This window comes from Tupaia chinensis, unplaced genomic scaffold (genome assembly GCF_000334495.1).
Source record: "Tupaia chinensis unplaced genomic scaffold, TupChi_1.0 Scaffold149501_1, whole genome shotgun sequence".
In the NCBI taxonomy this organism is placed as follows: domain Eukaryota; kingdom Metazoa; phylum Chordata; class Mammalia; order Scandentia; family Tupaiidae; genus Tupaia; species Tupaia belangeri.
Genome location: NW_006209345.1, coordinates 549,922 through 561,274, shown reverse-complemented (window position 1 = coordinate 561,274; position 11,353 = coordinate 549,922). Strand labels below are relative to the sequence as shown.

The following is an 11,353-nucleotide window of genomic DNA, read 5'->3' as shown; positions in this document are numbered from 1 at the left end:
AAGCTGCAGCCCAGCTCTCTGTGAGCGAGACACTGCTTTAGCCTTGGCCTTCCCACTGTCCTTTCCAGCTTTGCCTCCAGCCCTGATCTCGGCGCTGACTCTGCCTCCGCTCGGCTGCGCGCCCTCCCGCTGCCGCCTGCGCCGCCACCCGCGCCGCCGCTGCCGTTCTCACAGCCCCTTATTTCTTACTTTTTAAATTAATTAATTTACATTTATTCACTGAGCATTGTCACAGCATACAAAATGTAATTTCCCATCCAGAAGATGCTGCATAGTAACTTAATCATAACATGTTATCGTCAATAATTTTCCACTTCTAGTTTCATATATATATGTATATATATATATTTCCCCCTATTTCTCACCCTCTGCCATTTCCCACCCTCCTCCCACACTGTCTCAGGTGTCCACAGTTGTTTTCCATTCCTTCTTTTAAATCCCAGCCATGTGGGATCCAGCTCCCCAACCAGCTGCAGGGCCAGCCCCAGGGTATTCTGTTGGTGTCCGACCCCTTACCCACCTTATGCTTGTGAGCATCATCCATGATGGTCTGTCGTTGCATTCACAGTCACTGCTGAATCCGGTTGCATTTGTGAACCTGCCACACGACCTACCCATTCCACTGCTGATGGGCCGGCAGGTGTTTGGGGCTATTGGGGACCATGCTACTTGGGTTGTTCTCATGCAGGTCTTTGGGCGAACATATGCAAGCAGCTCTGTGGGGTCATGCTGGGAGTAGACTTTTGGGCCCTAGAGATGCGTGGTTTCAGCTCTGGTAGGTGAGGTTTCTATTTTCCAAAACAGCTGTTCCAGTTGTCGCTCCCACAGCACTGTCAGGACAGGACGTTCAGATGCTCCATGTCCTTGGCACCAGGTACACCAGAGATGCCACACTCTGCGATGCTGAAGCCACATGGGAAAGTCCCAGGTTCTCATCCCAAGATCTCCCTGTGCACACCAGACATGTCCCCATGAACCCAGTTGCCTGAGGCTGAGGGTGGTTCATGGTGTGAAAACCCTATTGGGACTGTCCTGTCTCTCCTTCTCCTTGCTTTCTCTCTCTCTCTCTCTGAAATAAATAAATAAACTTTATGGGGCTAGCAGTTGGCATGGTGGTTAAGCTGCCGAATCCGCATAGCCAACTCTGCAGTTTAAGTCCTGGAGACTTGGCAACTTGAAAAACATGCCAGGCACATGTGCATGCATGCCCAAAATCCAGAGAGGAGAATGGAGGAGAAGGGATTGTGGCGTGGTCTTCCCCCGTTACATTAGTAATACAAGTGAAAAACAAAGCACTGTAAGAGAGGTGGGGGCTTGTTTGTTACAGCAGCAAAACCTGGCCCATCTGATCAATACCATAGAGTAGGGGAAGGACTAAAGAATATACTTGAGCCTCAAACTGAGTTGATGCTAACAAGACACTGTGCATTAACTATGCACCTGTTCATCTGCTTGGGGATATCAGTTGAGAGCCTGCCAAGTGCTGGGCATGGGGCTCAACACGGGATGTGGCCATAAACAGACAGCTGAAAGAGGCAGCTGTGGGCTCTGCTGCAAAGGAGCTTTCCTCCAGCACAGCCTTCATGTCCAGCACCCACAGAATTGTTAAAATGCTGTTGCAGTAAGTGCTGCAAAGTCCATGGTGTTGTGCAAGCATGTCTTAGGGGACCTATCCTAGCCTGGGAGCCAGAGAGGGCTTTTTGGAGGAGGTGTCCCATTCATTTGTTTATTCACTCAGTCAACAAATACCAAGAGCCTGTGCTAAGCCAGATCTAGACAGGCCTCTGCAGGAGGGATTTAGAAGCAATCAGAACAGCGTACTCGTCCTCACCTTGGAGTGCAGAGGAAAGAAAGAAGACCCGTACACACATTTACCCTTGTCATCTAACACACGCATGCACATGCACGCACATGCACACACGCACAAGGTGAGCATAAAACGTGAGGAGGGAGTGTGTTCTGAAGGAAAATAAAACAGAGAAACCATCACTAGGACAGAGCAGGACTCCAGAGGGTACAACAGGAAATGGCCCCTGTCTTTCCCTCTGCCCCTTCATACCTGTGCTCTAGGAGTGCACACACAGCTCACACGAGCTCACACTGGCTCACACACGCCAGTTGTGTTTATCTTCCCAACTCTGCATCCCGTGACATCACATCAGTAGCTTAAAATCAGCCCTGGTGGGAGTATTTACACTACAGCAATAGGCAAACACCATAAATCAGGTCTGATCTGTTTTGTTTCCGAGAGCCAGTCTACCCACCCACCACTGTCTGGTCTGGCTCTTCCCAGCCCCTTGGGTAACTCCAGGGCAGACCCTATGCCTTTCTGGCCATCTCATAATAAAAGTTTTCCCAACCACTTTTAATCAGAAAAATGTAGTCTCATGTGGATAATTAAAATGTCTAGTCCCATGGGAGACTACAGGGGAAAATTATTATTTTCTCCCTCCTCCAGCCCAGCCAGATTTGGGCTGTGGCTTTAGTGGGTTGGGGGGAGGAGGTAAGGCTGTACTTCTCTCAATGACCCTGCTTGTCCTTCTTCCTCTCTCTATGCCAATCTCTAGCTCCCTAGGACCTCTGGCAGGGTGGCAGAGGTGGTCAGGAGAGGCAGTATGGCCTGGGCTTGTCTCCTAGCTGGGGCAGATATCTGCTCAAGCAGCCTCTTTGGAGGGTGTTTTGCAGTGGTTAGCTAAGTGGTGAACATTACTAGGAAGTCAGACCAGGTTATTACTGATTCTTTTATGGCATAACCATTATTAACCGTCACTGAGCAGTACTGAGCTCCAGGCTTAGTGCTGAGTGCTTCTTTGACAGACAAGCCATGAGTTAACACCAGAACAGCACCGTAGGGACGGGACGGTATTTATTCTTCAGAGAAGTAAAATGACTTACCAAACTCATTAAGCTGCTGAGATAGAGCAGGGATTCGAACCCTCATCTTCCTGACTCCCATACGAGTACTCAGTCATTGTGCACCCATAGAATGATCAGCAGGATAAAAGATATTGATCTGAAAAAACAACAGGAAAAATGATGGTGCTGTCAAACATGCCCAAAACTGTTATCTCACTTAAGGCTTAGACTCTGCTTCATTCTAAGTGTCAGCATGCTCATCGATTCAGTAAATTTAAGAGGACTTCCAAAAGTTTATGGCAGAGTGGATTAAAATATGAGTTTATCTAGGTGCAGGTTTTTGTTTGTTTGTTTGTTTGTTTTGTTAGGTTTTTTAGTTTTTGTCATAGAGCATGTGTGCTCACTGGAGAGAGACAGAGAAAGGGAAAATGAGAAATTACCTCCCGGGGGATGGCCACACTGCAATCCCTTTTCCTCCATTCTCCCCTTGGAATTTTGGGTGCACATGCATCCTGTGTAATTTTCAAGCTACCAAGTCTGGGACTCGAACAGCAATCAGCCTTGTGGGATCCAGCACCCTAACCACCACAGGCCCCATGCATAGTTTTTCATGACACTCACTTCCACAGACTCTTCGAAGACCGCTCATATTTGTTGGGCCCCACTGTAAGCAAGAGCCATGATGGCTGCAGGTGCTACTTGACCTATATTTTGGTGACCCACCCCCTTGTTTTGCTTTTTTAAGCTATAAATACATTTCAGTTTTTAGAATAAGGAGAGTTTTATTTTTAGCTCTATTAAAGGAATTTAAACAGACAGAAGCAGAATGGAAAATAAAGTATATTTTTAAATAAACGAAGGACTTAGCTTGCGTTCTCTCCCGGAACCTGGGTCCATTTAAAGTGGCCTCATTATTTGTAGTGCATCCACTTCCTCATCCCCCTCTTCTTCAGTGTTCCCATGTTAATGGTCTGAGAAATCCCAGCAGTGAGATTTAGCAAACTGCCCACAGCTAGACAAGGCCTGGGACCCAGATGTCCAGAGACTGAAGCAAGATCCCGGCAAGGTCGAGCCCCCCCAGTCTCACCCCCGACCCCTCAGCCCCTCTGCCCGTGTCTGCAGCCAGCCAGGAGCCCTTCCGCTTCCCACCACAAGACACTGAGCATCAAGAGTGTGTGAACCCAGTCCCAAAGAGCGCACGTAGTATTTTAAAGCCCAACTGCCGTCACACGAGAGCTCATTTCCTGAAAAGACTGAAAAGTCAGGAGAGCAGCAGTTAGCGTAATGGCTATGTCACTGAACGCCCATGGAGTCAACTGTGGTTCGAGTCCCAGACCCGGTGGCTTAAACTCACGCCAGGCACGTGTGCGTATGTGCCCAAGATCCCGAGAGGAGAATGGAGGAGAAGGGATTGTGGTGTGGCCATCCCCCCTGGGGGGTGATTTCTCACTTTCTATCTCTCTGTCTCTCTCTGTCTTTCTGGCGAGTGCACACGCCCTATAGCAGAAACATCTCCCAAGAAAAGACTGGAAGGTCAGAAAAAAGAAGCTGATGAAACCAGGCACAAGCTGCAGAGCACCCATTTCCTCATAAAAACACCTCCTTCCCACCTCTCCACTACCTACCCCTTCTTTTTAAAGTGTATTTTTTTCTTCCAAGAACCAGAGATACAGAGACAGAGAGACAACATCTCCAATAGGGGCCTGATGTTTTAGTACACCCCCAGCCCCAGATCACAGCACATGCCCAGTACACTCAGGAGGCCTCTGGACACGAACCGGCCACCTTCCCATGCGGGATTGCTGGCGGAGCGTCATGTTTCACTGCTGTGCCACCGTCCAGACCTGCCCTTGGACATTTCACACAGAGGCAGAACTCCCAGAGAAAGGCAGGGTTTCCTCACACTGGTTCTCAGAGACTGGCAAGACCCCGGCCTCCTCTCCGGGACTTACCGAGTTGGGTTTGGCCCTTTAGCCTGTTTATTTGAATTAAGATCCCATGAGGAAAGGGACTTGGTTTGGTTGGCCGCTTCACCAGTACCCATGAGAGGGCCTGGCACAGTGAACGCTTACTGAACGCACGGCCCTGGCGGTCCTCTACTACAGTCGTGTCTTCCCAGATTGGGACATGTTCACTCCTTGCGGTGTGGTGGCAGGACGGCGGCCCTCAAAACACTTCCGTCGTAATCCCTAGAAGACATGAATCCCCTAATTATACCCTGGGGGGTTAAGGATGCCGCTGCTGATCAGCTGGCCTCGAGCTGGGAGGAGGATGCTGGACTCTCCTGGTGATCACGAGGCCCTTGGAAGGGGAGGAGGAGGCGGTGGGTCAGAGTCCAAGGTGTGAGGATGGAAGCAGAGGTCAGAGGGAAGCGTTGCTGGCTTTGGGACAGAGGAAGAGGCCGCGAGCTGAGGAGCACAGGCGGCCTCGAGAAGCTGGACAAAGCAGCGAAATGGGTTCCCCTCTGCAGCCTCCAGAGGAACCAGCCTTGCCTTGACTGGCAGACTCCCGACCTTATTCCAGGGAATGAATGTGTGTTGTATCAAGCCGCTGGGATCGTGGCTGTTTCTTAGAGCGGCCACAGGAAACCCATGCTCCTTGAGGGGAGACGCATGCCCAGACTCCACGCCCCTGCTGCCCGCAAGGGCACGTCCCAAGTGCCTCCATCTGTCAGCACCGTCCCATTTACCAGGACTGCAGCTCTTCATAGACCCTGCTCTTGCCCTGGGAGCATGCCAGCTGGGGGCATGCCACCTGGCTCAGGTCAAGTGCAAGTCCTTAGAGCATGTCTTGTCTGAGGCTTCTCCATGCCCATGTGCACGATGAACGCCCAGGAAGGTGCAGAGTGCAGCTTTCCCCAAACTGAGGTGACTGGTTTTTGGTTTTTTTTTTTTTTTTTTTGGTGGGAGGGTATCTGCCACTTTCTTCTCCTCCTGGGTGGGTTTGGACCCAGTACTGAAATGGCGCAGCGGCAGCCAACGTCAGAGCTTGGGGAGGCCAATCTCTGTTCTGTTCTGGGTTTTGGAGTTAGAGCCTCATGCTCAGACTGTGAGATGACCCGTCTGAGGAGATCTCAGTTTATTTTAAGAAACGCCAAATATTTAAACCATCACTAGATGGCTTAAAATTATAAGGGCTCCATTACCGAATACACACACAGCTTTCCTTCCCAGAATCGCACTGGAGTGTGTGTTTCCATCCCAGGGGGACTGTGGACTGAGTCAAAGGAAGGAGAGGGTTGCAGAGAGCAAGATGAGAAAGAAGACTGCTTTCAATCTGAAGAAAGGTGGGGCTGGCAGGTGGCATGGTAGTTAAGGCCGTTGGACTCCCGCATGGTTGATGGCGGTTCAAGTCCTGGACCTGGCAGCTTGCTTTCTCACTTTCCTTCTTTTTGTCTCTCCCTGGTCAACTTAAGAAAAAATAATAATGACAGTGAATAAAATAAAATCATTGTTTTTTTAAAAATTTGGAGGGTGAGGTTCACCAGCCAGAGCTCAAGAGAATGTGGGTAGTTCAGTGCAACTCACTTGTACCATTCAGAAGTGTCTGGATTATAAATGGCAGAAAACCCAACACCAGCTACAAGCACAGCTGGATCCAGGGGCCCCGAGGCCCAATGTCTCCAATACTCCATCTCTCTCCATCTCTCGGCTCTGCTGTTCTTTGGATTGGGCCCACCCTTAGGAAGATCCTCTCAGCGGCCATGTGGCTGGCACAGCTCCTGGCCTCTACCCTGTGTAGCCCCAGCGGGCAGAGAGCACTTGCTCCTGGGCCCTCCAGCGGGAATGTCATGGTTAGCCGTGACTGTCCTGAGTTAGATCCGTGACCGTCACTAAACAAGTCGCCATGGTCTAGAGGGTGGCAGGCTGTGACTGGCCACAGCTGACCAAGTAGCCAGAGGTATCTACTGCCACAAACCACGTGGGCTAGGAGGGGGCAGTGGCGACTCCTTCAACAGCAAGAGTCAGGGAGAGGATGTAGGACAGAGGACCCACCCGCCCCAGAGTGGTCCTGCCCATAGAGGAAGGCTCCTCTCCAAGGGGTGTCTCAGATGGAGGTCACAGAGCTAGGGTGCCTGGAGCTTCTCATGCTGGTCCGCGCTCGGCATTGCACCATCTGCTTTCATCTTTGCCCCAGTCCTGGGAGGGTGGGATTTGTGGCCCTCTTCCCAGGTCACTGATGAGGCTCAGAGACTTGGGATGCCAGGTCCTTAGCCACCACCACGCCCAGTGTCTTGTTTGAGCCCTGTCTGCTCTGGACAGTCACTCTGCACAGAAACAGGTTCCGCTGACAGTGGGGACAGGGCTGGGCGGGTCCCACAGCTGAGCTGCCTCCCCTGGAGAGGGCCTGGCCCTGGCAGGCATGGCCTGGCCCTGGCGGGCATCGCTTGGCTCTCACGAGGATTGACGAGTCTGCTCCTCCTGTTGACTGAGGGCTTGACAGAACAAATAAATAAAATAAAGGCTTGTCCATAGCGGGGCAGGAAGCGGCGCAGGCTGGAGTGGCATGACAGAGCCCGATTTGGCCTCAGACCTGAGTTCCACGCCCAGCTCATCCCTGCCAGAGAGTGACCTTGAACAAATCGCCTCTGAGTGTCAGACTCATCGTAACAGAACACCCAGCCCAGGGGAGCTGTGGGAACGAAACAGCAACCCTAAATCTCAGCACCGCTCTGGCATGTAGGAAAGATTTGGTATCTGCTACCATAACGATGATGATAATGATCAAAATGACACAATGGAGGCTGGCAGGGGGAGTGGGCTTAAGGCACTGGATCCCATAACTGTGGGATTCGAGTCTCTGACCTGGCAGCTTGAAAAACACACATGGGGCACACGGCATGCGTGTCCAAACTCCCAAGAGGAGCATGGAGGAGAAGAGATGGTGGCACGGTCATCCCCTCTGGTGGGGTGATTTCCCTCTTTCTCTCTCTGGCAAACACACACATCCTATAGCAAAAAGAAAGAAAAGAAAAAAAAAAAAAAAGGAAGAAAAGGTAAAGCGATGAGGGGGATGGTCACGAATGACAAGGACCGCGGTGGTGGTGGTGACTAATATTCCGCTGCTGTTAGTCGAGAAGCCAGGGTCCCTTTCTCAAAGCAGTAAGTGCGCTGTGACCAGGGCACTGCACGACTGCACAGTGAGGCCGAGCTCTGCCCCTGCACCTCTGCCAGTCCCCGAAGGCCCTGTGTGGACTGGCCCTGCCCACGGTGCTACCTCATGCCCTGCACTCACTCGCCCTGTCACACTAGCCACTTCCTGGGCCTCAAACACTGCAGGCGTGTTTCTACGCCAGGACGTTTGCACTTCGGTGCCCTCTGCCTAGAACAGTTTTTCCATGAGTTCTCCACGTGGCTCAGGCCCTTCCCCCATTCAGACCTCTGCTCGGATGTCCCCTCAACGAGGTGTCCCTGATCCCCCTAAACATGACAGCAACACCCCTCATTACACCTCACCAGACACTTTTTCTTTTTGCCAGAGGATGTGTGCACTTGCCAAAGAGAGTGAGAGAGAAAGCACTCCCCGCAGATGATTCTTTCCCCTCCATTTCTCCATCCCCCCAGGATTTCCAGCATGCAGCACTGCACCCAGCATGTTTTTCAAGCTGCTCAGAGCAGGACTCGAACCATGGTCAGCCATGTGGGATGTGGCGTAACCACTGTGCTGCAGGGCTGCCTCACCATCAGGCACTTTCTAAGTGCTTGTCCTGTTTTTCTTCATAGTACTCATCACTGCCAGACAGCCACATACCGAGTGTGCTGTCACCAGTCCGACTGCTAACTCCTGAGTCACATGGACATGGGACTGTTTTCCCGGGCACGGTGCAGGGTCTCCCACACGGGAGGCCCAGGCCCGTGATTGAATCGGCAACGGTTGCCATTTCTGTGACTTGGAAATCAAAGTAAGGTCTATTTGGGGCCAGCTCCATGGCGTGGTATGAATATACTTCAGGAGAGAAGCCAGACGCCATGTGGTGACCACAGTTGGAACCCCTGGTCTGGTCAGCCTGAAAAACACTGGGCAGACTCACCAGAGCCCGGAGTCTGATGGGCTGGAGGATTGGAGGAAGAGGACGGCGGTGTGACAGGCCCTGTGGTGGGTGTTCCTCTTTCTTTCACTCTCACACACATGCATACATGCATACGCTATCATGCATGAAGGAATTATTTTATTATTATTATCTTTTTTGTTGTTGTTGTCATAGGGCACATGTGCTCACCAGAGAGAGACAGAAAGTAAGAAATCACCCTCCAAGGGGGTGGCCATGTCGCAAGCCCGTCTCCATTCTCTTCTTGGGATATTGGGCACACATGCACACACACCTGGTGTGATTTTCAAGCTGAAGGGTCCAGGACTTGAACCACAGTCAGCCATGTTGAGTCCAGAGTCTTAACCGCCACCTGCTGGCCCCAGGGGGAAAAAAAAATGAAACCAGAAACCCTCTGCAGTGGTATCTGCAGGGCGCGGAGGCATCCCAGGGATGCTTTGGATTTGGGTAAACTTCTGACTCCTGGGTAACACTCTTTTGGCTAGTGGGAAAACGTGAATTTCTGCTCACTTTTAATTGAAATTGGGAAAACTCTCACCATGGCCGCCCATTCTTAAGCCACGGTTTTAAGTACGCCATGAAAAATGCAATGTCATTGTGGCATTTATGTTATTTTAAGGCATCTGGGTTTGGAACCTCTCTGTTTTTAAAATAATTAAGTTAAATACACTCATGGGTTTTTTTAATAGTACTTTCTTTTGTTAGCTTAAAAAATAGATGATATCATTAAAATGTAAGGTATTACTGATTTCTCCTAGAAGAAACGTATGTGAATAAACAGCAATCCTGATTACCAAAGGAAGCGAGATAGGCTTTAAACTCTGTTGAGCATCAAAATGAAGTGTTCTTATTTGTCCCATTAAGCCCTAATAACCTTTGATAATTCACAGATGGTGCTGAGGTGTTGGTGTTTATTTTATGAGTATCTTTCTCATTTCCGAAGTGCTAAACTGAGATTAAAGGCAGGTGCGTATGGCCCTCAGCGCGTGTGCATGAGTGTGCATGTAGACAGTGCATACGTGTGTGCACAGGCATGTGCAAGAGCCCCATGTCCTAGAGCGCCTGGAACCCAGCAGGGCCCCCTGCCTTCTTTCCCTTTGTTTAGGTTTTTGTGAAAGTTTATGAAATATATAGGATTCGGAATTTGGTCACGTTGCAAATCCTCAAACTGGGCCGTGACAACACTGCAAGGACAGAGTTGGTCATTGGGTGTTTCTCAACCAGAGAAACCAGTGCAGGAGGGCCAAGGTCCTGGTCCAGTCCAGGAGGCAGGGTCGGGGGAGAGCCAGGGATGAAACACGAAGGTGGGACTGGAGCAGCCCTTGGCGTGCTGCGAGGTAACAGCCATGCCGACCACCCTGGGCCCTCATGGGTTCTAGGTGCTCTCCACTTAGACATGAGACACCGAGGCCCAGGGAAGTGGACTGACTTGCCCCAAGTCACACAACTCCTAGGGGGTGAGTCCAAATGTCAAGCCCGGATCTTTAAGTTCACAGTCTACACTGTTGTCCAATAGAAGGCACAGAACTCACTCCTGAACTGGTACCTGTCCAGTGACAACTCCTTCCCATACCCCTGCCCCTACCCCTGCCACAGAGGCCTGCGGCCCCTCCCTGACCAACTAGTGTTGAGATTTTAAAAGGCCTCACCCAACCACCTCTCCTGAAAGACACTCCCTCAGCTCCAGCGTGTTCGAATCCCCTAAACCCAGCTCCATAGCCCCCTGCCCAGACCCACTCTGTACCGTAGCCAAAGCTGCCCCATCCTGTCCTAAGAGAGGCCACTCTTGCCCTCTCTCTGTCTTGACAGCATGGGTATAGGGGCCAGGAGGAAAGGACTTCGGCTCCATTGTCCTGACAAGTCCTGGGGTGGGGCCCCCTGCCTGGGCCAGGTGCTCAGTCTCTCTAAGCTGTAAGGTGCTGGGTCTCCTCGGCAGCGCCTCTGGACGAATCTCAGTGCTCGACACACCTGCCCTTGCCCGGGTGCCTGGAGAGCAGGTGAAGCACAGAGGAGCTTGCAGTGCAGGGGGTGGGGGCAGTCGGGGGTGCTTCCCTCTCTTTCAGATTCAAAGGGGGCTCCTTCTCCCACGGCACACAGGCCGGCCCTGCTCACTAGACAAGATTGACAAGACTCTTCTTGAATATGGGAGAAGGAGAGACCCAGGCAGCCCACCTCAGAGCAGAACTGGTCACTTATAGCCCTCGGCAGCCACTTCGATGGCTCCGTGTCCCCACAGCCCTAGGGCCAAGCACTCCCGATGGACGGCAAGAACCCACTGGAGCTGCCAGGGGGAAGGACCTTCCACTCTGGGTGGACTGTGCCAACCATGCCAGCCTCTTGCAGCTCTGCCCAGTTAGGGATAAAGCTGTGATGGTCATGGGCCATAGCACAGGCCTCTGTGGGCACTTCGGTGCTCCTTCAGGAGTGGGGGACTGGCTGACTGTGGCT

General features: G+C 51.6%; 1 protein-coding gene and 1 pseudogene across 1 annotated transcript in view; one reads left to right on the top strand and one right to left on the bottom strand.

Annotated features, from left to right (window-relative positions):
- The window catches only part of LOC114006667 (histone H2A.V-like), a 1,029-nt pseudogene extending 485 nt beyond the window's left edge, over nt 1-544 (bottom strand).
- ANO1 (anoctamin 1) overlaps nt 1-11,353 on the top strand; it is a gene marked incomplete in the record, with an annotated part of 236,584 nt that overhangs the window by 44,754 nt on the left and 180,477 nt on the right.